This window comes from Carassius carassius, chromosome 18 (assembly GCF_963082965.1).
Source record: "Carassius carassius chromosome 18, fCarCar2.1, whole genome shotgun sequence".
Taxonomy (NCBI): domain Eukaryota; kingdom Metazoa; phylum Chordata; class Actinopteri; order Cypriniformes; family Cyprinidae; genus Carassius; species Carassius carassius.
Window position 1 is genome coordinate 30,357,055 of NC_081772.1, and position 27,672 is coordinate 30,384,726.

General features: G+C 46.8%; 6 non-coding genes across 6 annotated transcripts; all 6 read left to right on the forward strand.

Annotated features, from left to right (window-relative positions):
* Nucleotides 1–10,543: 10,543 nt before the first annotated feature.
* On the forward strand, nucleotides 10,544–10,625 carry trnas-uga (transfer RNA serine (anticodon UGA)). The gene has a single exon. It is a non-coding gene; the product is annotated as a tRNA-Ser (tRNA).
* A 1,952-nt stretch (nucleotides 10,626–12,577) lies between these two features.
* Nucleotides 12,578–12,659, forward strand: trnas-uga (transfer RNA serine (anticodon UGA)). The gene has a single exon. It is a non-coding gene; the product is annotated as a tRNA-Ser (tRNA).
* A 178-nt stretch (nucleotides 12,660–12,837) lies between these two features.
* On the forward strand, nucleotides 12,838–12,910 carry trnak-uuu (transfer RNA lysine (anticodon UUU)). Its single transcript has one exon. It is a non-coding gene; the product is annotated as a tRNA-Lys (tRNA).
* A 12,363-nt stretch (nucleotides 12,911–25,273) lies between these two features.
* On the forward strand, nucleotides 25,274–25,346 carry trnak-uuu (transfer RNA lysine (anticodon UUU)). Its single transcript has one exon. It is a non-coding gene; the product is annotated as a tRNA-Lys (tRNA).
* Nucleotides 25,347–26,166: 820 nt separating this feature from the next.
* trnal-caa (transfer RNA leucine (anticodon CAA)) lies at nucleotides 26,167–26,248 on the forward strand. Its single transcript has one exon. It is a non-coding gene; the product is annotated as a tRNA-Leu (tRNA).
* Nucleotides 26,249–26,898: 650 nt separating this feature from the next.
* On the forward strand, nucleotides 26,899–26,980 carry trnas-uga (transfer RNA serine (anticodon UGA)). The gene has a single exon. It is a non-coding gene; the product is annotated as a tRNA-Ser (tRNA).
* Nucleotides 26,981–27,672: the final 692 nt, after the last annotated feature.

The window sequence follows — 27,672 nt, forward strand, 5'->3', positions numbered from 1 at the left end:
GCCCTTTAGGAAAGAGTGTCCATAAAGTGTGTCCATTTTTTTTGGAGCGTCCATTCAGGTATAAGTTTGAGGGCTCGTGTACGTGGGTTAAGGGGAACTGCGCGCTGACCCCAAAAATTTTTTGCCGGACGCGGTGTCGATGTCTGCCGGACTGCGCTGGCCCACGTGAGACCCCTGACCGGCGCGGGAGGATCTGGTCCCCCAAGGGGCCTCGCGGAAGCTTACCCAAATTTGAGGCCCCTAAATGCCATACAGCACTTCTCCACAGGGTGGCGCACGGAGCAGTACACCTCAGGTTTAAAACAGTGGCATTTACCCGAATGGGGGGTGGACGATTTTTTTGCCCACGAAACCAATTTTTGTCCATTTGACCTTTAAAGTTACAGAATGACCATGGAACCGGTGCGGACCCCCGTCGGACCCCCAACCCGGGTCCCACGAACCCATTATTTGTACATTTGACCATTATATTCACACAATGACTGCGGATCATCTGCGGATCATCTGCGGACCCCTTGCGGACCCCCACCCTGGGTCCCACGAACCCAGTATTTGTCCATTTGACCATTATATTCACACAATGACTGCGGAACATCTGCGGACCACTTGCGGACCCCCACCCTGGGTCCCACGAACCCACTATTTGTCCATTTGACCATTATATTCACACAATGACTGCGGATCATCTGCGGACCACTTGCGGACCCCCACCCTGGGTCCCACGAACCCACTATTTGTCCATTTGACCATTATGTTCACACAATGACTGAGGATCATCTGCGGACCACTTGCGGACCCCCACCCTGGGTCCCACTGACCCACTATTTGTCCATTTGACCATTATGTTCACACAATGACTGCGGATCATCTGCGGACCACTTGCGGACCCCCACCCTGGGTCCCACGAACCCACTATTTGTCCATTTGACCATTATGTTCACGGAATGAGCCCAGATCACATGCGGAACATTTGCGGACCCCACCCCTGGGTCCCACGTACCCAATATTTGTCCATTTGACCATTAGCGTTAGAAAAGGGCCTCGGTTGGACATTTTTTTCTGAGACATCCCTGGGGCCCAAAACTTGGAACGGTGGCTCCTGGGGCCTCCCCCAGTAAGCTTATGAAGGCCCGGGGCCCAAGAGCCCTTGCAATCAGTGTCCACGAACCCGCTATGCTGAACACATTCAAATAAATGGCAGGTGGGTTTTTTTTAGAAAAGTCCCAGGGGCCCGAAATTCAGAACGGTGCATCTTTGGGGCCCCTGGATCATGCAGTCAAAAGCGCGGGGCCCTAGTTCGATGCACTTTTTTCCCTTTAGTCCTACGACTACGTGCTTCGGGGCCTTGGGTGAGGGGCCCCTGAGATGCCAGAATCTCAAATCTGGGGGCCCTACGACCTATCGTCTCCGAACTGTGGACGTCCCACCTCCCATCAAAACGCGTAACGCTTTTGTGGACGTGGGGTCCCTTCTGTGACCGTTTGACCCCTAAAGAAGGTGGTAGGGCCACCAGACTTCTGTGCCCAGTCGAGGGGATCCCCTCGAGACACATATCCAAAATTCGGCCCGATCGGACTCTTGGGAGTCGTGTCCACGTCGTGTCCACGACCCTCTAGGGATCCCCCGAATTTCAGCCGTGGGGTCCACCACATCGCGGAGATATTAGCAAAAAAATAGTACCATCCACCCCCCTCGCACCTACTCATCCATGCCGGCCAGGGTGCACCCTCCCCGGCTAGAGAAGGCAGCTCGAGGGGGGTGGAAGTCAGAAGAAAATTTTTTTTATGAGGCCTAAAGAAAACACTTGTACTGTACTCAGGGTAGAGGTCTTCACAGTGCACCCGAGACCCGTCGACCCCGTACCCGACCCGGGACCCGTACGGGTTCGGGTCTATATTTTAAATCATCAGCCGGAGAACACCCGGCCATGATCAAAGACTGCTTGTGTTTTTTGTAACTTGCAACTTGTAAAATTAGGAAAAGAAAAGAGGGAGCCAAAAAAAGTGATCTCTCTCTCTCACTGCTTTTAGAAGCAGAGCGCGCAGACTCAGAGTTAATACAAGTGCACGCATGGTAATAATGCTTGCAGACATGACACACTCATATTTAATATATTTCAAATCAGCAACACAATCTGAGGTGAACTGTCACATGAATGTTTTCTATAACGCTCAAACTGCGTTAAAGCTTTTTCGGTTGATACAGCTAGCACGCATGTGCAGTCTCGAGCGCATTTCATGTTTCAGTGAGGGACACTTCGACCGCCAAACCGCGTTTTACATTTTCTCCCATTTTTATAATATTATAAATGAACCGTTTAATCTTAAAATTTTAGTGGTTCAGATTCAGACTCGATGCAGATCAGAGAGCACAGAGATCAGATGATAGCAAATAAATAACGTCAGTGGCCATGGCATTGCACGAGCGATCGTTATTATAGTTCAAAAGGGCAACCAGTCTAAGTTATTATGCGAATTAACTCAAGTCAGAATGTACATATGCACAGTTGCATTTGTCATCCGTCACCGTGACATCAAGTGGACTTTTGAAACTGAAATAATGAGTGGATTCAGCTTGGACTTGGAATAACGAGAGGAATAACATGAATAACTTTCTTGTCGGAGGATTGTAATGCATCACAGGCAGTCAGGTACAATGAGGAGAGACTACGGCTCTTTAAATTAGGTAAGACAAAAAGCTGTATTTTTCGCAACAGGTTTATTGATTTGTAATAGCAATTTTATGGTGGAATATGTGAACGTCGGGTCCAGTCGGGTCTGTGTCTTCCCAGCGGGTTCGGGTCCAGATTTCAAATAATATACGGGTCTGGGTCGGGTCCGGATAGGCATTTCTCGGATCTACACGGGTCCGGGTCCGGCTTTTGAAATATTAGACGGGTCCGGGTCGGTTCGGTGTAGTACATTACGGGTCTCTTTCGGGTTTGGGCACAAATTTTTGGAAACGTGAAGACTTCTAACTCAGGGCACTGGATTTTGGTTAATTTCACCACATGTGGTGCATGTTCACCAAAATGTCACACACTTTGCCAAGCTGTAACTCCGACAAAACGGGGCCAAACTGCACCAAACTCGGGTCAGAGTAAGACCTCCAGAAGGCCTACCGAACACCGCTGCCCCCCATCCATAACACCCCGGGGGGCGAAGTTATGGCCCCCCACATTTTTGATACTCAAATGGAAGGAAGAGACCTAGTGACTTGAAACTCGGTGACGTGATAGCCCTCGAAGGGCCCTCTCTGAAGCCACCTCCCCCAAGTCGATAGACCCCCAGGGGCCAGAGATACGGGCCCGCAAATGCAAAAGGTCCCAAAATTTGACCGGCCATAACTCACCCAAAAAGATGGGAAAAAACACCAAACTCTGGACAAAAAAATTAGACCTTGGAGACCTCTATCCGATGACACCAGCCCCATGTTCCTATGACCCCGGGGGTCCGAGTTACGGCCCCACAAAATGTGGGATTTGAACCGTTATAACCCAGGAACCGGACCACCCAGGAACTCAAGGGTTGTCGCAAACGGTAGGCCCCTTGACCCTCTAGGGATCCCCCGAATTTCAGCCCCGGGGTCCACCGCATCACGGAGAAATTAGCAAAAAAATAGTACCATCCACCCCCCTCGCACCTACTCATCCATGCCGGCCAGGGTGCACCCTCCCCGGCTAGAGAAGGCAGCTCGAGGGGGGTGGAAGTCGGAAGAAAAATCTTAGGATGAGGCCTAGAGAAAACACCTGTACTGTACTCAGCACACTAAGAGAAGTCCCAAAATTTGACCGGCCATAACTTACTCAAAAAGAGGGGAAAAGATTTTTAGAAAAAATGTTGGATTTTGGTTAATTGCATGTCCACCCTCAATTTATTTGACGGCATATGTGTCCACTTGCAGATTATCAAATAGCAAGTCTATTTAACTTGATTCATTTCAAATGAGTGCAATATTTTTAATGGAAACACCTCTACTGTACACAGCATGCTCAGCAGACTCCATTCATGTAAGTTTTATCAGAATATACTGTAGAATTTGCATAAAAATGAATGTCCACGGGAGCATTATGGAGGTCCCGCTGAATAAATTGTAAATGGAATTTAAAAAAAAAAAAAACTCCCATTTGCCATTTATTCAGCACGTCCTTCCTAATGGTTCCATGGACAGATACATTTTAGCGATTTCGTGGTTGAAGTCTCATCTGCTGTACTCTGCAAGCTCCAAGGAACCCATTTTTGTAAGTTTTGTCCCATAATACTGTAGAAATATGTATATATGTCAGGCTGTAACTCCGCCAAAACGGGGCCAAACTGCACCAAAATCGGATCAAAGTCAGACCATGGGGCCGTCTATCCTACGACATTTGCAACATGTCCCTATCACCCCGGGGGTCGGAGTTACGGCCCCCCAAAATGTGGAATTTGAACCATTAAAACTCAGGAACCGGACGACCCAGGAACTCGTGGGTGGTCGCATACGGTTGGCCCCTCGACCCTCTAGGGATCCCCTGAATTTCAGCCCCGAAGTCCACTGCTTCGCGGAGATATTAGCAATAAATAGTACCATCCACCCCCTCGCAAGTACTCATCCATGCCGGCCAGGGTGCACCCTCCCCGGCTAGAGAAGGCAGCTCGAGGGGGGTGGAAGTCGGAAGAAAAATCTTAGGATGAGGCCTAGAGGAAACACCTGTACTGTACTCAGCACACTAAGAGGAATCCATTCATGTAAGTTTTATCACATAATACTGTAGAATTTGCATAAAAATGAGCGTTGAATTTTGGCACACATGTGCACCACATGTGGTGCGTATCTCACTGTTCATTAAATAGCAACTGTATTTAACTTTATTTATTTCAAATGTGTGTTATTGTTAATGAAAATACCTGTAATGTACTCAGGACACCAAGGGGAACCCATTCATGTAAGTTTTATCACGTAATAATGAAGACTGGCCATGTGTTAAAACTGCTATAGCTTGCAACCTTTTAGCAGAAAATAACACTGCATCGGGATCTGTTTTCATGGTGGTCAGGAGGTAAATTTGCAATATGGTTAATGAAAACACCTGTACTGTACTCAGGACACTCAGAGGAATCCATTCATGTAAGTTTTATCCAATAATAATGTAAAATATGCATAAAAAAATTATGTCCACGGGAGCACTACGGAGGTCCCGCTGAATAAATTGTAAATGGACATTTTTTTAAAAAAACCCTCCCATTTACCATTTATTCAGCACGCCCTTCCTAATGGTTCCGTGGACAGATAAATTTTAGCTCCCAGGAATCCATTTTTGTAAGTTTTATCCCATAACACTGTAGAAATATGCATAGAAAAAATGTGTATATTCAATATTCACCACATGTGGTGAATATTAACCAAAATGTCACACACTTTGCCAAGCTGTAACTCCGCCAAAACGGGGCCAAACTGCACCAAAATCGGGTCAAAGTCAGACCAGGGGGACCTCTATCCGACACCACCAGCCACAAGTCCCTGAACCCCCGGGAGGCGGAGATACGGTGCCCCAAATTTGGTGTACATCCAATATGAATAAATGGCAAGTGAGATATGTGTCCACCTGAGGTTTAACCTGTTAGCCAGCACCCCCCATTATGGGACTCACAGCTGAAAGTGCTCTAACTAACTTATAATCGTAATAGTTTCCTACTTCAGTGTGTTACAAACATAATTGTGGTGTCTTTAGAAAGAAGACCCTTTGGGCTTCACTTTTTATCAACCAGATTTGATAATTCTCAAAAATATTAAAAGTTATAGACACTAAAGTGCCTTGAATTTTTTTTTACCACTCTTAAATATTTTTTTATTTGATATAAAAATACATGAAATAAGTCCTGGAGCAATCTAGAAAAGTAATGGGTTGAAAGCCACATGTCTCATGAGTTTATATTTCAAATCTGAATAAAATATAATGAAAAATGAGACTATGTCTACACCCCCCACCCCCCCAAATATAAGAAAATATATTTCCCAATAGTATTGAAGACTTCTACAAACTATTTAGTCAGTAAACATTCCACTGCATAGTTTTTTTCAATTATAAAACACTAGACATAAACTTAGACATCATATAAATGATTTATTTGAGCAGTAGAAAAATACAATAAGAATAATTTGAGTAAGAAAAATAAGAATAATAAGAAAAATAAAAAAAGATTTAACATTGTTTGCCAATATAAAACATCCTGAGATTGCTAGAGATGCATATTTTACAATGAATTACGATGCAAATAAGTAATGATGTGCTGATGGCCACTTATACAGATGGTAATAACACAAATGTTCCGAAGTAGATAATCCACTCTCCCTATTCATATAGACGCGTTCACTTTGATAGCCGTGACCATTCAGTAATAGCGAGCTGATTTGGGCTGATTTGCACTCAAACAGATGGTAATCATGCACATACATTCACATTCAACATAAAACACACTCTCACATATATAAAAACTCTCTAAAATAAAAAGAAAGACAGGAATTTGCAATCGCTGTAAGTTCCGCCTCCATCAGCTGACCGGTGCGTCAGAGCGCGTCACCAGTTCTCAGGAGAGAGCGCCAAATTCAAATAAACTATTTTCCGCCTATTTTTCATTCATTCTTTTTTCCAGTACTGAAAAAACCCATTACATAGGATGAGACATGGCAGCCTGATTTCTCCTCAGTGGGACTGCTGTTTTAGCCGCTTCCAGGGCTAGCTTACAATCTCCGCTTGCTAGGTTGCAAGTAGGTCAGGCAGCAGTGTTACACACAACATAGGAGAAGGTGGTCTGCTTAATTCAAGTCCCTGTTTGGGCGAAGGTCAGTCTTCTTTTGTAGGCCTCAGCTTGCTATCACTACGGTCCATCTCTTCTGCTGACTCTGTACTAGAGCGATGTTCCTTCCTGCTCCCGGGGATCAGTGTGGAACATGAGCCGGGCAAAAGAAGCTGTATCTGTGGTGGGGGCCTCAACCCTAAGGACATTTGATATCTGCACAATGTCTCATTTAAACAGCATGAGCCAACGGGTCCTTGGTCGGGCTTTGATGCCAGAATTTACCCCTCCAGGAAAACCCACTGGTAAGATATCTCACAGGAAAATGCTGAGCATTGGAGTATTTCTCTCTCTCCTGTGTTTGTTTGTTTGTGTGTGTGTGTGAGTGTGTGTGTCCTCTCCCCATTAACAATGTGGTACAAATTATTGCAGGGGAGCGCATTGCAGTGGAGTACTTGTTGGCCCAGTCCAATAGAGGCGACCAGTTGATTGCACACCACAATGACATGCCTGAAGTCCCCCCAGAGGAGCCCGAAGAGGATAGTGAAATTGACACGACTGTGTGCCATGCAGCTGACCTTAGGGCTGATGACTCTCCAGTAGCTGTCGTGCAGGTCCAGGTGACAAGTCAGGTGGGTGACACTGAACCCAAATCCCCAGATGAGGAGGTCACTGAGGAAGAGGAGGATGACACTGCAAGTCCTAGCACATCAAGCCAGGTAATATTGCTATCCTGTACTATTTTTTACTTTTAAAAAAAATTTATCTGGTACAGTGCAAAACGCCTATTGTCACCAATGTGTAAAGTTAAAATATATGCATGTACAATGCAAAATAATTATTACAACACCGTATATGTTTATTGGACTGTGTTTGGCATTTTTCTCAATTTCCAGAGTACACAGTGTGATTCCAGAGGTGTCTTGGGCTGGGAGGCAGTTGATGCCCTGGCAGCCTACTTGGTTGGCCTAAACCGAACGATCACTGCCTTGTCATCACAAGAGGAGGCCAACATAGTCCAGCTGTACATGGCTCTGCATGCCATGGACAAGGTACCATCAAAATATAGCCAGAGGGTTAAGAAGAAGGCTTTGACAGGACCTTGGAGAGCATCCAGGAAGCAGAGTGGCTCTGCTCCAGGACAGCAGGCAGCAGAGAGGTAATTTGACTATTTGGATCGTCACTAGTTTATAACCCAGTATACAGTTCAGATTATATCATCTTTCTTTTCCATAGATTGTTCATGACTCATGGGCAGGCAGCTCAGGACCCTGAAGTCCACAGGGTCTGTGAATGTGTTTGCCTAAGGCTTTTGAAAGAGTTTCAGCAAGCACGGAACAGGCCCAGGGACACACAAGGAAAAACTCTGCCAATTCCACAATCTATTGTGGTGGTATACAGCCACTTAAAACAGCTGATGGAGGACAGCAGAGAGGTTCTAGGACAGACTAACCTAGTTTTGGTCCCGATAAACACCACTACTGTCTCCTCGTGGTGAGTCTTGTTTTATGCGATACTTTTGCACAATCACAGTAGTATATCAAGATTGTACTTATAAAACCTTCTTGTACATGCTTTTAAAAATGATGCTACAGGAAGTAAAGACAATGGGCTTTTATTCACTTAAATTGCTAATTTAAGATGAAGAATGTTTCTCTTGCAGGCTACTAAAAAGACAGAAACGTGTAGACAGAGACATGCTTCTGCAGGGTACTGCACTGCCCAAACAAGTATATTTGGCAAAGGAGGCTCTTCCTGAAGTGCGCGAACTTCCAGCTGTTCCTGCACAGCATGGGCATGAGGCCATGGTATTTCAGGATTCAGCAAATCAGGAGGGAGAGGCCTTCATTCGTAAGCGTATCTCCAACAGGTGCCCAATGCCCACCCCTCCTCCTTGATCTTACTCTGCATTTCCCATATACCCACCAGCACCACACTTTGCATTCCCCCCTGGGTCCTACCCACCCTTTCCCAGCTACCAACCAGGTCTACCACTGCCTCATTCTACCCAATTCCATCCCCCTCCCCAATTCCAGCCCCCTCTCCAATTCCAGCCACCTTTCCAATTCCAGCCCCCTCCCCAATTCCAGCCACCTTCCCAATTCCAGCCACCACCCCAATTCCAGCCCCCTCCCCAATTCCAGAAGCCTAATACCTTGCCATCACAAACTTGTCCTACCACTCAGCCCAGGCAGCGCACATGGAGAAGGCAGAAAGCTGCCCAAGAGGATGAGGAGTGAGTGGCTAGAGGTGAACCACCATGGAAACGACTAGCAAAGGATATATATCACTATATCTGCAAGCAGTGTGGGCTGGCAAAAAATAAGACAACTGGCCACACTCAGCTGAAGGGCCGGTGGTATTGTCCAGCCTCAGGCCTCTCTGTTGCACAGTGGAGAGAGAAAGTACAGGGAGTTCTTTGATTTTTTTTTCATTGGTGTATATAGTAATGTATATAGTTAGGTTTTTATATAGTTGCATATGTTGTGCTGTGTGTGTGTTGTGCTGTGAACATTTTGTTTTTAGTTGCTGTTTCCAGTGTTTCATTTGCAGTGTTTGTAAAAAAAAGGAAAGACACAGCTCTTGTGGTGTAATAGTAACACATCCACCCTTTGGGTGGAAGATTCCAGGTGCAAGTCCTGGCAAGAGTTTGTGGTGTGTTTGTCAGATTATTATTATAATTATTAATTTTTTTATTAAAAATATAGTCAAAAACCAATCAAACACTTTACTTAAATCCTTTGTGAGTGTTCATGAAGTTTGATGGATAATTTTTTTTCTTTTTCTTGCTTTCCCTCCTTTCTCCTTCTCTTTTCCCTTACTTTCCCCCTTGTAGCAGTCCCTTTTGCCCTGTTTTTGGCCGAGAGGTTAAGGCGATGGACTTTAAATCCATTGGGGTCTCCCTGCGCAGGTTCGAACTCTGCCGACTACGGGAGGGATTTGCAGTATTGCTTTAGCTTAATTTGAGGGTCCAGGGTTCAAGTCCCTGTTAGGGTGAAGGTCTGTCTGCTTTTGGCGGAGTCACCTTACTATCACTACGGGTCCATCTCTTCTGCTGACTCTGTATTAGAGCGATGTTCCTTCCTTCTCCCGGGGATCAGTGCATCTCCCTTGTTCGGCACACATGATTCTGATGGTCAGCCCTTTAAGAAAGAGTGCTCACGGATTGAGTAGAATAAGACAGACCTCCCATTTGTGCAGTGCTGTCGGTCCCCAGGGCCAGTACTGAAAACCCCATTACATAGGATGAGACATGGCAGCCTGATTCCTCCTTAGTGGGACTGCTGTTTTAGCCGCTTCCAGGGCTAGCTTACAATCTCGGCTTGCTAGGTTGCAAGTAGGTCAGGCAGCAGTGTTACACACAACATGGCAGAAGGTGGTCTGCTTAATTCAAGTCCCTGTTTGGGCGAAGGTCAGTCTTCTTTTTGTAGGCCTCAGCTTGCTATCACTACGGTCCATCTCTTCTGCTGACTTTGTACTAGAGCGATGTTCCTTCCTGCTCCCGGGGATCAGTGCATCTCCCTTGTTCGGCACACCTGATTCTGAGACTTCCCAATTGTGCAGTGTTGTCGGTCCCCAGGGCCAGGACTGAAAAACCCCATTACATAGGATGAGACATGGCAGCCTGATTTCTCCTCAGTGGGATCGCTGTTTTAGCCGCTTGCAGGGCTAGCTTGCAATCTCCGCTTGCTGACTGAGCTGGGTTGGTTGCAAGTAGGTCAGGCAGCAGTGTTGGACACAAACTGAGCAGAAGTTGGTCTACTCCCGTAGTCGTGGCCGAGTGGTTAAGGTGATGGACTTGAAATCCATTGGGGTCTCCCCGCGCAGGTTCGAATCCTGCTGACTACGCTGTTTGCTGAAGGCCATGAGGCAAAGCATCCATGCATTTTTCACGGTCCTCGCACTTATTTGCGAAATGTCCAGTCCTCTCATCGATGGACAAACACGCTGCTGCTGCTTCTTGTATCTGGGCTCCAGGGGTTGTCTTGGGTGAGCCAGTGGCACGCCGTGATTGTATATTGGTTAGTACTCTGCGCTGAGGCCGCAGCAACCCTGGTTCGAATCCGAGTCACGGCAACCCTTTGCCGTTGAGTATACGGGAAGGTTGAAAATTTTTTACCACCTCATCTTTCTGCGTGATTTTTTTTCTGAAGCTTGGCCTGTGCAGGGCGCCATCAGACAAGGGGGCTTGCTTTCTAACATTAGGCGTAGTCGTGGCCGAGAGGTTAAGGCGATGGACTTGAAATTCATTGGGGTCTCCCTGCGCAGGTTCGAACTCTTCCCATTTCCGGAAGGATTTGCAGTATTGCTTTAGCTTTCTGTGACTGTAATTGTGCCATCTATGGTCCTTCGCTCTCTGTGCCATAACTGCTTCTAGCTTTCATCCTCGTGACACCTGCGTCTCTTCTGGCCAGCTTGTTGTAAAATTGCTGCTTTATAAAAGGTGAGAAGCCAGTGCTCCACAGGAGCCCGGATAGCTCAGTCGGTAGAGCATCAGACTTTTAATCTGAGGGTCCAGGGCTCAAATCCCTGTTCGGGTGAAGGTCTGTCTGCTTTTGGCGGAGTCACCTTGCTATCACTACGGTCCATCTCTTCTTCTGAATCTGTACTGGAGCGGTGTTCCTTCCTGCTCCAGGGTATCAGTGCACCTCCCTTGTTTGGCACACCTGATTCTGATGGTCAGCTCGTTAGGAAAGCGCGCTCACAGAGTGAGTAGAATAAGACAGACCTCCGAATTGTGCAGTGCTGTCGGTCCACAGGCTCAGCACTGAAAAACCCCATTACATAGGATGAGACATGGCAGCCTGATTTCTCCTCAGTGGGACTGCTGTTTTAGCCGCTTCCAGGGCTAGCTTACAATCTCCGCTTGCTAGGTTGTATGTAGGTCAGGCAGCAGTGTTACACAAAACATGGCAGAAGGTGGCCTGCTTAATTCAAGTCCCTGTTTGGGTGAAGGTCAGTCTTCTTTTTGTAGGCCTCAGCTTGCTATCACTATGGTCCATCTCATCTGCTGACTCTGTACTAGAGCAATGTTCCTTCCTGCTACCGGGGATCAGTGCATCTCCCTTGTTGGGCACACCTGATTCTGATGGTCAGCCCTTTAGGAAAGAGTGCTCACAGAGTGAGTAGAATAAGACAGACTTCCCAATTGTGCAGTGCTGTCGGTCCCCAGGGTCAGTACTGAAAAACCCCATTACATAGGATGAGACATGGCAGGCTTATTTCTCCTCAGTGGGACCGCTGTTTTACCCGCTTGCAGGGCTATCTTGCAATCTCCGCTTGCTGACTGAGCTGGGTTGGTTGCAAGTAGGTCAGGCAGCAGCGTTGGACACAAACTGAGCAGAAATTGGTCTACTCCCGTAGTCGTGGCCGAGTGGTTAAGGCGATGGACTAGAAATCCATTGGGGTCTCCCCTCGCAAGTTCAAATCCTGCTGACTAAACTGTTTGCTGAAGGCCATGAGGCAAAGCATCCATGCATTTTTCATGGTCCTCGCACTTATTTGCGAAATGTCCAGTCCCTCTTCGATTGACAAACATGCCGCTGCTGCTTCTTGTATCCGGGCTCCAGGGGTTCTCTTGGGTGAGCCAGTGGCACGGCGTGATCGTATAGTGGTTAATACTTTGCGTTGTGGCCGCAGCAACCCCGGTTCGAATCAGGGTCACAGCAACCCTTTGCCGTTGAGTATACGGGAAGGTTGAAAATTTTTTTACCACCTCATCTTTCTGCGTGATTTTGTTTCTGAAGCTTGGCCTGTGCAGGGCGCCACCAGACAAGGGGGCTTGCTTTCTAAGATTAGGCGTAGTCGTGGCCGAGAGGTTAAGGCGATGGACTTGAGATCCATTGGGGTCTCCCCACGCAGGTTCGAACCCTGCCGACTACGGGAGGGCTTTGCAGTATTGCTTTAGCTTTCTGTGACGGTAATTGTGCCATCTATGGTCCTTCGCTCTCTGTGCCATAACTGCTTCTAGCTTTCATCCTCGTGACACCTGCGTCTCTTCTGGGCAGCTTGTTGTAAAACTGCTGCTTTATAAAAGGTGAGAAGCCAGTGCTCCACAAGAGCCCGGATAGCTCAGTCGGTAGAGCATCAGACTTTTAATCTGAGGGTCCAGGGTTCAAGTCCCTGTTTGGGAGAAGGTCTGTCTGCTTTTGGCGGAGTCACCCTGCTATCACTACGGTCCATCTCTTCTTCTAAATCTGTACTGGAGCGGTGTTCCTTCCTGCTCCAGGGTATCAGTGCACCTCCCTTAATCGGCACACCTGATTCTGATGGTCAGCCCTTTAGGAAAGAGCGCTCAAAGAGTGAGAAGAATAAGACAGACTTCCCAATTGTGCAGTGCTGTCAGTCCCCAGTGGGATCGCTGTTTTACCCGCTTGCAGGGCTAGCTTGCAATCTCCGCTTGCTGACTGAGCTGGGTTGGTTGCAAGTAGGTCAGGCAGCAGTGTTGGACACAAACTGAGCAGAAATTGGTTGGCTTGTTCGGCACACCTGATTCTTATGGTCAGCCTTTTTTTTTTTTGGAGCGTCCATTCAGGTATAAGTTTGAGGGCTCGTGTACGTGGGTTAAGGGGACCTGCGCGCTGACCCCAAAACTTTTTTGCCGGACGCGGTGTCGATGTCTGCCGACTGCGCTGGCCCATGGGAGACCCCTGACCGGTGCGAGAGGATCTGGACCCCCGAGGGGCCTCGCGGAAGCTTACCCAAATTTGAGGCCCCTAAATGCCATTCAGCACTTCTCCACAGGGTGGCGCACGGAGCAGTACACCTCAGGTTTAAAACAGTGGCATTTACCCGAATGGGGGATGGACGATTTTTTTGCCCACGAAACCAATATTTGTCCATTTGACCTTTAAAGTTACAGAATGACCACAGAACCGGTGCGGACCCCCGTCGGACCCCCAACCCGGGTCCCACGAACCCATTATTTGTCCATTTGACCATTATATTCACACAATGACTGCGGATCATCTGCGGACCCCTTGCGGACCCCCACCCTGGGTCCCACGAACCTAGTATTTGTCCATTTGACCATTATATTTACACAATGACTGCGGATCATCTGCGGACCACTTGCGGACCCCCACCCTGGGTCCCACAAACCCACTATTTGTCCATTTGACCATTATATTCACACAATGACTGCGGATCATCTGCGGACCACTTGCGGACCCCCACCCTGGGTCCCACAAACCCACTATTTGTCCATTTGACCATTATGTTCACACAATGACTGCGGATCATCTGCGGACCACTTGCGGACCCCCACCCTGGGTCCCAAGAACCCAATATTTGTCCATTTGACCATTATGTTCACACAATGACTGCGGATCATCTGCGGACCACTTGTGGACCCCCACCCTGGGTCCCACGAACCCACTATTTGTCCATTTGACCATTATGTTCACGGAATGACCACAGATCACATGCGGAACATTTGCGGACCCCACCCCCGGGTCCCACGGACCCAATATTTGTCCATTTGACCATTAGCGTTAGAAAAGAGCCTCGTTCGGACATTTTTTTCTGAGACATCCCTGGGGCCCAAAACTTGGAACGGTGGCTCCTGGGGCTTCCCCCAGTAAGCTTATGAAGGCCCGGGGCCCAAGAGCCCTTGCAATCAGTGTCCACGAACCCGCTATGCTGAACACATTCAAATAAATGGCAGGTGGGATTTTTTTAGAAAAGTCCCAGGGGCCCGAAATTCGGAACGGTGGCTCTTTGGGGCCCCTGGATCGTGCAATCAAAAGCGCGGGGCCCTAGTGCGATGCACTTTTTTCCCTTTAGTCCTACGACTATGTGCTTCGGGGCCCTGGGTGAGGGGCCCCTGAGATGCCAGAATCTAAAATCTGGGGGCCCTACGGCCTATCGTCTCCGAACTGTGGACGTCCCACCTCCCATCAAAACGCGTAACGCTTTTGTGGACGTGGGGTCCCTTCTGTGACCGTTTGACCCCTAGAGAAGGTGGTAGGGCCACCAGACTTCAGTGCCCAGTCGAGGGGATCCCCTCGAGACACATATCCAAAATTCGGCCCGATCGGACCCTTCGGAGTCGTGTCCACGTCGTGTCCACAACCCTCTCGGGATCTCCCGAATTTCAGCCGCGGGGTCTAACGCATCGCGGAGATATTAGCAAAAAAATAGTACCATCCACCCCCCTCGCACCTACTCATCCATGCGGGCCAGGGTGCACCCTCCCCGGCTAGAGAAGGCAGCTCGAAGGGGGTGGAAGTCGGAAGAAAAATTTTTTTATGAGGCCTAGAGAAAACACTTGTACTGTACCCAGGGCACTCAGAGGAATCCATTTTTGTAAGTTTTATCCCATTATACTGTAGAAATATGCATATAAAAAATGTTGGATTTTGGTTAACCAAAATGTCACAGACTTTGCCAAACTGTAACTCCGCAAAACGGGGCCAAACTGCACCAAAATCGGGTCAAGGTCAGAACAGGTGGCCCTCTATCCGATGACACCTGCCCCATGTCCCTATGACCCCGGGGGTCAAAGTTACGGCCCCCCAAAATGTGGGATTTGAACCGGGATAACTCAGGAACCGGACCACCCAGGAACTAGAGGGTGGTCGCATAAGGTAGGCCCCTCGACCCTCTAGGGATCCCCTGAATTTCAGCCCCGGGGTCCACCGCTTCGCGGAGATATTTGCAAAAAAATAGTACCATCCACCCCCCTCGCACCTACTCATCCATGCCGGCCAGGGTGCACCCTCCCCGGCTAGAGAAGGCAGCTCAAGGGGGGTGGAAGTCGGAAGAAAATTTTTTTTATGAGGCCGAGAGAAAACAGTTGTACTGTACTCAGGGCACTCAGAGGAATCAATTTTTGTAAGTTTTAACCCATAATACTGTAGAATTTGCATAAAAATGAGCGTTGAATTTTGGCACACATGTGCACCACATGTGGTGCGTATCTCACTTTTCATTAAATAGCAACTGTATTTAACTTTTTTTATTTCAAATGTGTGTTATTGTTAATGAAAAGACCTTTACTGTACTCAGGACACCCAGAGGAATCCATTTTTGTAAGTTTTATCCAATAATAATGTAAAATATGCATAAAAAATTATGTCCACCAGAGCACTACGGAGGTCCCGCTGAATAAATTGTAAATGGACATTTTTTTTAAAAAAACCTCCCATTTGCCATTTATTCAGCACGCCCTTCCTAATGGTTCCGTGGACGGATCAATTTCAGCGATTTCGTGGTTGAAGTCTCATCTGCTGTACTCTGCAAGCTCCGAGGAACCCATTTTTGTAAGTTTTGTCCCATAATACTGTAGAATTATGCATAGAAAACCACATGTGGTGCATGTCCACCCGCAATTTATTTGAACCCCATTCAAATATATGGCAGGTGGGACTTTTTTAGAAAAGACCCAGGGGCCCGAAATTCGGATCGGTGGGTCCAGGGGCCGCCCCGATTGAGCTGCCGAAAGAGCGGGGCCCTAAGGCGAGGGGATAATTCGGAGCCTCCTGCACAAAATCTCTCCCTCAGCCCTCTCTGACTCTTACATGATCAGAGCCTTTTGAGAGATTTCAGGGTGCCGGATGGGAATTATTTTTTCAAGGTCCTACAGCTTCGTGCTTTGGGGACATGGGAGAGGGGCCTCTGAGATGCGAGAATCTCGAATCTCGGGGCCCTACGACCCATCGTCTCCGAAGGGCGGATGTCCCATCTCCAATGTAAACGCGTACCGGTTTGGTGGACAAGCGCTCCCTTTTTTGACCCTTTGACCCCTAAATAAGGTCGTAGGGTCACCAGACTTCTATGCCCGGTCGAGGTGGCCCCCATGAGACACATATCCAAAATTCGGCCCGATCGGACCCCGGCGAGCCGTGTCCACGAAACCGCTAGGCCGAACACATTCAAGTAAATGGCAGGAGGGTTTTTTTAGAAACGTCCTAGGGGCCCAAAATTTGGATCGGTTGCTCCTGAGGGCCCCTAGAACGTGCTGTCAAAAGCGTGAGGACCTAGCGCGATGCCCTTTTTTTCCATGGGTCCTACGACTACGTGTTTCGGAGCCCTTGTTGAGGGGCCCCTGAGAAGCCAGAATCTCAAATCTGGGGGCCCTACAACCTATCGTCTCCGAACTGTGGACATCCCACCTCCCATCAAAACGCGTACCGCTTTTGTGGACGTGGGGTCCCTTCTGTGACCGTTTGACCCCTAAAGAAGGTCGTAGGGCCACCAGACTTCTGTGCCTGGTCGAGGGGATGCCCTCGAGACACATATCCAAAATTCGGCCCGATCGGACCCTTGGGAGTCGTGTCCACGAATCCGCTAGGCCGAAAGCATGGGAATAAATGGCAGGTAGGATTTTTTTAGAAACGTCCCAGGGGTCCCAAATTTCACAGCGGGGTCCGTGGGGCCCCCCCAGTGACCTCACCGAGACCGCGGGCCGATCGGAGCGACTTGCGTCGGCGACCCCGAAATGGCCAGAGGGGGCGCCGGTGAGCGCCCGCTGGGCGGGGACGCCCACCCCCCACCTCTGGGACCCTTTTGGGAACGTTCCGTAAAAATAGTGGAAAAGTGGACAAATAGTGGTTCCGTGGGACCGGGGGTCCGGGTCGGGGGTCCTCGCGGCTGGAGGGTCCGATCCGCGATGATAATGGTTAAATGGACAAATAATGGGTTCGTGGTCACGGGGGTCTGCACAGCGGACCCATATGGCGGGTGGACAAAACGCAGCTCGCTGGGATGCGAAGCCCACCCTAGAACAGCCCCGGCCATTCGTTTAATGGGAGAAAGGCCAAATAATAGGGTCCTGGGAGCGAATACCCCCAATGGCCAGCAGAACGATGGCAAAAGGACCTTTATAGGGTTCGTGGTCACGGGGGTCCGCTAAGCGGGCCCATATGGCGGGTGGACAAAACGCGGCCCGCTGGGATGCGAAGCCCACCCTAGAACTGCCCCGGCCATTCGTTTAATAGGAGAAAGGCCAAATAATAGGGTCCTGGGAGCGAATACCCCCAACGGCCAGCAGAACGATGGCAAAAGGACCTTTATAGGGTTCGTGGGAGGTGGGGGTGGGGGTGGGGGGGCTCTCCCGGTGGTCAACATCACCCCCTAGAGGTGTCAATACTTGGTTTACTGCGGATTCCCTACTGAAAAGGTGGGTAAGCCGACTCGTCCCGTTGGCCAGTTTTCTAAAGAAGAAAATGGATCCAAATTGACAGTACAATCCCTTCGAACCATTATGCGGTATATGGCAATTTAAATGAATGGGGTTTTTTCCACGAACCCATTATGTGTACTACCTAACATTAGGCGTAGTCGTGGCCGAGAGGTTAAGGCGATGGACTTGAAATCCATTGGGGTCTCCCTGCGCAGGTTCGAACTCTGGGTTAATGGTAGAACAGGAAGGGAGAATAAAAGGAATAGGCATAGAGGGAGGAGAGAATAAAATATTTCAATACGCTGATGATACTACGCTATTGCTGCAAGATCTGTTGAGTGTAAGGGAAGCAATGAAAATAGTACAAACATTTTGCAGGGGATCAGGGGCTAAAGTGAACGAGGATAAAACAGTATGCATGAGATTCGGGGGAAGTGAGGTTTTAACGGCGCACTTTAATTTTAAGGAAATGAATGAAATAAAGATTTTAGGTGTTTTAATGGGGAGGGATGAAACCAAAGCAGAAGGAATTATGTGGGATGAGATGTTAGGAGGGATCGAGAGAAGGTTGAATTTTTGGAGATTAATGTCCTTAACTTTGAAGGGGAGGGTTTTAATTTTGAATGTTTTAATGGTTTCTAAGTTATGGCATATTTTATATGTGGCTTCAATGCCGTTGTGGACAGAAAAAAGGCTGAAAAAATGTTTTTTAGATTTTTTATGGGAAGGAAAGCCACCGAGAATTGCATATAACACTTTAATAGGAGCAGTGGGGAAGGGGGGGCTAGGGCTAATGGACGTGGAGCAAAGAAAGAACAGTTTAAGGGTGAAAATCATAAGCAAATATCTAGACGAAGAAAATAAAGCAGCATGGAAAAGAACAATGGGGCATTTTTTAAACAAGTGTAGTCATTTTAATCTGGGGGACAACATTTTATGGATGAAAACAACAAATTGGATGACGGAGGGGCTGCCAGAATTTTATAAAGAACTGATGAGAGCATGGGGAAAATTTTTAGATAATGTGCATTTTAAGCCACAAGGTAGAGAGAACATTTTAAATCAGCCTTTATTCTTAAACAACTGCATTTTAAATCAAGGGAAGCAGGTTTTTTTTAAGAAATGGTGGGATGTTGGAATCATGAAAGTCAGAGATGTTTTATATGAATTCAAAGAGGGGTTTTTACCAGTGCAATACATTGTGGATGTGATGGAGGATGCAAAGGAGGATTATAGCAGACAAGAGATTACAAACAAATATGATTTAATTAAGAATGCTATACCTAAAGAATGGATAAAGAGAATTGAAAATATGGAAGAAGAAAATCAAGGAAAAGATGTGTATGTAAATATGGGGGGAAAATTGTGTGCTTTTAAAGAATGTACTGTGAAAATGTTTTATTGTTTTTTTAGAGATGTGGTTTTCAAGAAACCTGTTGTAAATGAATACTGGCTACGGATGTTCAATGATGTAACAGAAGAGAAAATATGGGGGAATATAAATGGGAAAATTGTACAGACTAAACTGGAGAATATGGAATATTTTATCAGGAACAAAGCAGTGTTCACAGATGTGATTTTAAGCAAAATTGGGATGGAGGAAAGTGCAATATGTAAAGTATGCAAAGATGCAGATGAAGGGTTTTTACACTTGTTTTTATATTGTGATAAGCTGAAAGATTTTAATGAGAGATGTAAAAGCATGTTTTTAATTTTGAGAGGAGAGGGAAATGGAAACTTTGAGTGGGAAAAGGTGTTAATGTTGGGCATTAATGAGAAATATAAACATGAGAAGCTGATTTATTTACTTGTGATGCTGATGAAAAGTGTGATATGGGAAAGAAGAGTGGTGGTGAAAAAGGACAATGCTTTAATTGATGTATGGAATGTGTTTAGGAGAAAAGTTGAAAAATATGTTGGATGTCTTTTTTATTATTTTAAATTGGAGGAAACGATTGATGTTTTTTATAATATTTTTACTCAGGAGGTATTAATGGTCTTCAAAGAGCTGGGAATTGAATTTTCATTTTTAAAAGATTAAACTATTTAATGACTTCTTTCTTTAAATTGTAAGTAAGATGTCTGTCAATTCAAGATTTTAGGAATTTTTTATGTCAAAGAAAGAATCTTATGTACTTTTGTATGTGAATAATTGATATGTATGTTTGAATTGATTAATTTCTTCAATAAATAATAAAAAAAAAAAAAAAGGTTAAGGCGATTGACTTGAAATCCATTGGGGTCTCCCTGCGCAGGTTCGAACTCTGTCGACTACGGGAGGGATTTGCAGTATTGCTTTAGCTTTCTGTGACGGTAATTGTGCCTTCTATGGTCCTTCGCTCTCTGTGCCATAACTGCTTCTAGCTTTCATCCTTGTGACACCTGCATCTCTTCTGGGCAGCTTGTTGTAAAACTGCTGCTTTATAAAAGGTGAGAAGCCAGTGTTCCACAAGAGCCTGGATAGCTCAGTCGGTAGAGAATCAGACTTTTAATTTGAGGGTCCAGGGTTCAAGTCCCTGTTAGGGTGAAGGTCTGTCTGCTTTTGCCGGAGTCACCTTGCTATCACTACGGTCCATCTCTTCTTCTGAATCTGTACTGGAGCGGTGTTCCTTCCTGCTCCAGGGTATCAGTGCACCTCCCTTGTTTGGCACACCTGATTCTGATGGTCAGCTCGTAAGGAAAGCGCGCTCACAGAGTGAGTAGAATAAGACAGACCTCCGAATTGTTCAGTGATGTCGGTCCCCAGGCCCAGCACTGAAAAACCACATTATATAGGATGAGACATGGCAGCCTGATTTCTCCTCAGTGGGACTGCTGTTTTACCCGCTTCCAGGGCTAGCTTACAATCTCGGCTTGCTAGGTTGCAAGTAGGTCAGGCAGCAATGTGACACACAACAGGGCAGAAGGTGGTCTGCTTAATTCAAGTCCCTGTTTGGGCGAAGGTCAGTCTACTTTTTGGAGGCCTCAGCTTGCTATCACTACGGGTCCATCTCTTCTGCTGACTCAGTATTAGAGCGATGTTCCTTCCTTCTCCAGGGGGTCAGTACATCTCCCTTGTTCGGCACACATGATTCTGATGGTGGCCGAGAGGTTAAGGCGATGGACTTGAAATCCATTGGGGTCTCCCTGCGCAGGTTCGAACTCTGGGTTAATGGTAGAACAGGAAGGGAGAATAAAAGGAATAGGCATAGAGGGAGGAGAGAATAAAATATTTCAATACGCTGATGATACTACGCTATTGCTGCAAGATCTGTTGAGTGTAAGGGAAGCAATGAAAATAGTACAAACATTTTGCAGGGGATCAGGGGCTAAAGTGAACGAGGATAAAACAGTATGCATGAGATTCGGGGGAAGTGAGGTTTTAACGGCGCACTTTAATTTTAAGGAAATGAATGAAATAAAGATTTTAGGTGTTTTAATGGGGAGGGATGAAACCAAAGCAGAAGGAATTATGTGGGATGAGATGTTAGGAGGGATCGAGAGAAGGTTGAATTTTTGGAGATTAATGTCCTTAACTTTGAAGGGGAGGGTTTTAATTTTGAATGTTTTAATGGTTTCTAAGTTATGGCATATTTTATATGTGGCTTCAATGCCGTTGTGGACAGAAAAAAGGCTGAAAAAATGTTTTTTAGATTTTTTATGGGAAGGAAAGCCACCGAGAATTGCATATAACACTTTAATAGGAGCAGTGGGGAAGGGGGGGCTAGGGCTAATGGACGTGGAGCAAAGAAAGAACAGTTTAAGGGTGAAAATCATAAGCAAATATCTAGACGAAGAAAATAAAGCAGCATGGAAAAGAACAATGGGGCATTTTTTAAACAAGTGTAGTCATTTTAATCTGGGGGACAACATTTTATGGATGAAAACAACAAATTGGATGACGGAGGGGCTGCCAGAATTTTATAAAGAACTGATGAGAGCATGGGGAAAATTTTTAGATAATGTGCATTTTAAGCCACAAGGTAGAGAGAACATTTTAAATCAGCCTTTATTCTTAAACAACTGCATTTTAAATCAAGGGAAGCAGGTTTTTTTTAAGAAATGGTGGGATGTTGGAATCATGAAAGTCAGAGATGTTTTATATGAATTCAAAGAGGGGTTTTTACCAGTGCAATACATTGTGGATGTGATGGAGGATGCAAAGGAGGATTATAGCAGACAAGAGATTACAAACAAATATGATTTAATTAAGAATGCTATACCTAAAGAATGGATAAAGAGAATTGAAAATATGGAAGAAGAAAATCAAGGAAAAGATGTGTATGTAAATATGGGGGGAAAATTGTGTGCTTTTAAAGAATGTACTGTGAAAATGTTTTATTGTTTTTTTAGAGATGTGGTTTTCAAGAAACCTGTTGTAAATGAATACTGGCTACGGATGTTCAATGATGTAACAGAAGAGAAAATATGGGGGAATATAAATGGGAAAATTGTACAGACTAAACTGGAGAATATGGAATATTTTATCAGGAACAAAGCAGTGTTCACAGATGTGATTTTAAGCAAAATTGGGATGGAGGAAAGTGCAATATGTAAAGTATGCAAAGATGCAGATGAAGGGTTTTTACACTTGTTTTTATATTGTGATAAGCTGAAAGATTTTAATGAGAGATGTAAAAGCATGTTTTTAATTTTGAGAGGAGAGGGAAATGGAAACTTTGAGTGGGAAAAGGTGTTAATGTTGGGCATTAATGAGAAATATAAACATGAGAAGCTGATTAATTTACTTGTGATGCTGATGAAAAGTGTGATATGGGAAAGAAGAGTGGTGGTGAAAAAGGACAATGCTTTAATTGATGTATGGAATGTGTTTAGGAGAAAAGTTGAAAAATATGTTGGATGTCTTTTTTATTATTTTAAATTGGAGGAAACGATTGATGTTTTTTATAATATTTTTACTCAGGAGGTATTAATGGTCTTCAAAGAGCTGGGAATTGAATTTTCATTTTTAAAAGATTAAACTATTTAATGACTTCTTTCTTTAAATTGTAAGTAAGATGTCTGTCAATTCAAGATTTTAGGAATTTTTTATGTCAAAGAAAGAATCTTATGTACTTTTGTATGTGAATAATTGATATGTATGTTTGAATTGATTAATTTCTTCAATAAAAAAAAAAAAAAAAAAAAAAAGGTTAAGGCGATTGACTTGAAATCCATTGGGGTCTCCCTGCGCAGGTTCGAACTCTGTCGACTACGGGAGGGATTTGCAGTATTGCTTTAGCTTTCTGTGACGGTAATTGTGCCTTCTATGGTCCTTCGCTCTCTGTGCCATAACTGCTTCTAGCTTTCATCCTTGTGACACCTGCATCTCTTCTGGGCAGCTTGTTGTAAAACTGCTGCTTTATAAAAGGTGAGAAGCCAGTGTTCCACAAGAGCCTGGATAGCTCAGTCGGTAGAGAATCAGACTTTTAATTTGAGGGTCCAGGGTTCAAGTCCCTGTTAGGGTGAAGGTCTGTCTGCTTTTGCCGGAGTCACCTTGCTATCACTACGGTCCATCTCTTCTTCTGAATCTGTACTGGAGCGGTGTTCCTTCCTGCTCCAGGGTATCAGTGCACCTCCCTTGTTTGGCACACCTGATTCTGATGGTCAGCTCTTTAGGAAAGCGCGCTCACAGAGTGAGTAGAATAAGACAGACCTCCGAATTGTTCAGTGATGTCGGCCCCCAGGCCCAGCACTGAAAAACCACATTATATAGGATGAGACATGGCAGCCTGATTTCTCCTCAGTGGGACTGCTGTTTTACCCGCTTCCAGGGCTAGCTTACAATCTCGGCTTGCTAGGTTGCAAGTAGGTCAGGCAGCAATGTGACACACAACAGGGCAGAAGGTGGTCTGCTTAATTCAAGTCCCTGTTTGGGCGAAGGTCAGTCTACTTTTTGGAGGCCTCAGCTTGCTATCACTACGGGTCCATCTCTTCTGCTGACTCAGTATTAGAGCGATGTTCCTTCCTTCTCCAGGGGTCAGTACATCTCCCTTGTTCGGCACACATGATTCTGATGGTCAGCCCTTTAGGAAAGAGTGCTCACGGAGTGAGTAGAATAAGACAGACCTCCCATTTGTGCAGTGCTGTCGGTTCCCAGGGCCAGTACTGAAAAACCCCATTACATAGGATGAGACATGGCAGCCTGATTTCTCCTCAGTGGGACTGCTGTTTTAGCCGCTTCCAGGGGTAGCTTACAATCTCGGCTTGCTAGGTTGCAAGTAGGTCAGGCAGCAGTGTTACACACAACATGGCAGAAGGTTGTCTGCTTAATTCAAGTCCCTGTTTGGGCGTAGGTCAGTCTTCTTTTTGTAGGCCTCAGCTTGCTATCACTACGGTCCATCTCTTCTGCTGACTCTGTACTAGAGCGATGTTCCTTTCTGCTCCCGGGGATCAGTGCATCTCCCTTGTTCGGCAAACCTGATTCTGATGGTCAGCCCTTTAGGAAAGAGTGCTCACAGAGTGAGTAGAATAAGACAGACTTCCCAATTGTGCAGTGCTGTCGGTCCCCAGGGCCAGTACTGAAAAACCTCATTACATAGGATGAGACATGGCAGCCTGATTTCTCCTCAGTGGGACTGTGTTTTACCCGCTTGCAGGGCTAGCTTGCAATCTCCGCTTGCTGACTGAGCTGGGTTGGTTGCAAGTAGGTCAGGCAACAGTGTTGGACACAAACTGAGCAGTAATTGGTCTACAGTCGTGGCCGAGTGGTTAAGGTGATGGACTTGAAATCCATTGGGGTCTCCCCGCACAGGTTCAAATCCTGCTGACTACGCTGTTTGCTGAAGGCCATGAGGCAAAGCATCCATGCATTTTTCACGGTCCTCGCACTTATTTGCAAAATGTCCAGTCCCTCTTCGGTGGACAAACACGCCACTGCTGCTTCTTCTATCCGGGCTCCAGGGGTTGTCTTGGGTGAGCCAGTGGCACGCTGTGATCGTATAGTGGTTAGTACTCTGCGTTGTGGCCACAGCAACCCCGGTTCGAATCCGGGTCACGGCAACCCTCTGCCGTTGAGTATACGGGAAGGTTGAACATTTTTTACCACCTCATCGTTCTGCGTGATTTTGTTTCTGAAGCTTGGCCTGTGCAGGGCGCCATCAGACAAGGGGGCTTGCTTTCTAACATTAGGCGTAGTCGTGGCCGAGAGGTTAAGACGATGGACTTGAAATCCATTGGGGTCTCCCTGCGCAGGTTCGAACTCTTCCCATTTCCGGAAGGATTTGCAGTATTGCTTTAGCTTTCTGTGACTGTAATTGTGCCATCTATGGTCCTTCGCTCTCTGTGCCATAACTGCTTCTAGCTTTCATCCTCGTGACACCTGCGTCTCTTCTGGGCAGCTTGTTGTAAAATTGCTGCTTTATAAAAGGTGAGAAGCCAGTGCTCCTTAAGAGCCCGGATAGCTCAGTCGGTAGAGCATCAGACTTTTAATCTGAGGGTCCAGGGTTCAAGTCCCTGTTCGGGCGAAGGTCTTTCTGCTTTTGGCGGAGTCACCTTGCTATCACTACGGTCCATCTCTTCTTCTGAATCTGTACTGGAGCGTTGTTCCTTCCTGCTCCAGGGTATCAGTGCACCTCCCTTGTTTGGCACACCTGATTCTGATGGTCAGCTCGTTAGGAAAGCGCGCTCACAGAGTGAGTAGAATAAGACAGACCTCCGAATTGTGCAGTGCTGTCGGTCCCCAGGCCCAGCACTGAAAAACCCCATTACATAGGATGAGACATGGCATCATGATTTCTCCTCAGTGGGACTGCTGTTTTACCCACTTCCAGGGCTAGCTTACATTCTCGGCTTGCTAGGTTGCAAGTAGGTCAGGCAGCAATGTGACACACAACAGGGCAGAAGGTGGTCTGCTTAATTCAAGTCCCTGTTTGGGCGAAGGTCAGTCTACTTTTTGGAGGCCTCAGCTTGCTATCACTACGGGTCCATCTCTTCTGCTGACTCTGTATTAGAGCGATGTTCCTTCCTTCTCCAGGGGGTCAGTACATCTCCCTTGATCGGCACACATGATTCTGATGGTCAGCCCTTTAGGAAAGAGTGCTCACGGAGTGAGTAGAATAAGACAGACTTCCCAATTGTGCAGTGCTGTCGGTCCCCAGGGCCAGTACTGAAAAACCCCATTACATAGGATGAGACATGGCAGCCTGATTTCTCCTCAGTGGGACCGCTGTTTTACCCGCTTGCAGGGCTAGCTTGCAATCTCCACTTGCTGACTGAGCTGGGTTGGTTGCAAGAAGGTCAGGCAGCAGTGTTGGACACAAACTGAGCAGAAATTGGTCTACTCCCGTAGTTGTGACCGAGTGGTTAAGGCGATGGACTCAAAATCCATTGGGGTCTCCCCGTGCAGGTTCGAATCCTGCTGACTGTGCTGTTTGCTGAAGGCCATGAGGCAAAGCGTCCATGCATTTTTCACGGTCCTCGCACTTATTTGCGAAATGTCCAGTCCCTCTTCGATGGACAAACACGCCGCTGCTGCTTCTTGTATTCGGGTTCCAGGGGTTGTCCTGGGTGAGCCAGTGGCACGCCGTGATAGTATAGTGGTTAGTACTCTGCGTTGTGGCCGCAGCAACCACGGTTCGAATCTGGGTCACGGCAACCCTTTGCCGTTGAGTATACGGGAAGGATGAAATTTTTTTACCACCTCATCTTTCTGCGTGATTTTGTTTCTGAAGCTTGGCCTGTGCCGGGCGCCACCAGACAAGGGGGCTTGCTTTCTAACATTAGGCGTAGTCGTGGCCAAGAGGTTAAGGCGATGGACTTGAAATTCTTTGGGGTCTTCCCGCGCAGGTTCAAACCCGGGGTGAGCCAGTGGCACGCCGTGATCGTATAGTGGTTAGTACTTTGCGTTGTGGCCGCAGCAACCCTGGTTCGAATCCGGATCACGGACCCCCTTTGCCGTTGAGTTTACAGGAATGTTAAAAAATTTTCACCACCTCATCTTTCTGCGTGATTTTGTTTCTGAAGCTTGGCCTGTGCAGGGCGCCACCACACAAGGGGGCTTGCTTTCTAACATTAGGCGTAGTCGTGGCCGAGAGGTTAAGGCGATGGACTTGAAATCCATTGGGGTCTCCCCGCGCAGGTTCGAACCCTGCCGACTACGGGAGGGCTTTGCAGTATTGCTTTAGCTTTCTGTGACGGTAATTGTGCCTTCAATGGTCCTTGGCTCTCTGTGCCATAACTGCTTCTAGCTTTCATCCTCGTGACACCATCGTCTATTTTGGGCAGCTTGTTGTAAAACTGCTGCTTTATAAAAGTTGAGAAGCCAGTGCTCCACAAGAGCCTGGGCTAAGGTCTCTCTGCTTTTGGTGGAGTCACCTTGCTATCACTACGGTCCATCTCTTCTGCTGACTCTGTACTAGAGCGATGTTCCTTCCTGCTCCCGGGGATCAGTGCATCTCCCTTGTTCGGCACACCTGATTCTGATGGTCAGCCCTTTAGGAAAGAGTGCTCACAGAGTGAGTAGAATAAGACAGACTTCCCAATTGTGCAGTGCTGTCGGTCCCCAGGGCCAGTACTGAAAAACCCCATTACATAGGATGAGACATGGCAGCCTGATTTCTCCTCAGTGGGACCGCTGTTTTACCCGCTTCCAGGGCTAGCTTACAATCTCGGCTTGCTAGGTTGCAAGTAGGTCAGACAGCAGTGTTACACACAACATGGCAGAAGGTGGTCTGCTTAATTCAAGTCCCTGTTTGGGCGACGGTCAGTCTTCTTTTTGTAGGCCTCAGCTTGCTATCACTACGTTCCATCTCTTCTTCTGAATCTGTACTGGAGCGGTGTTCCTTCCTGCTC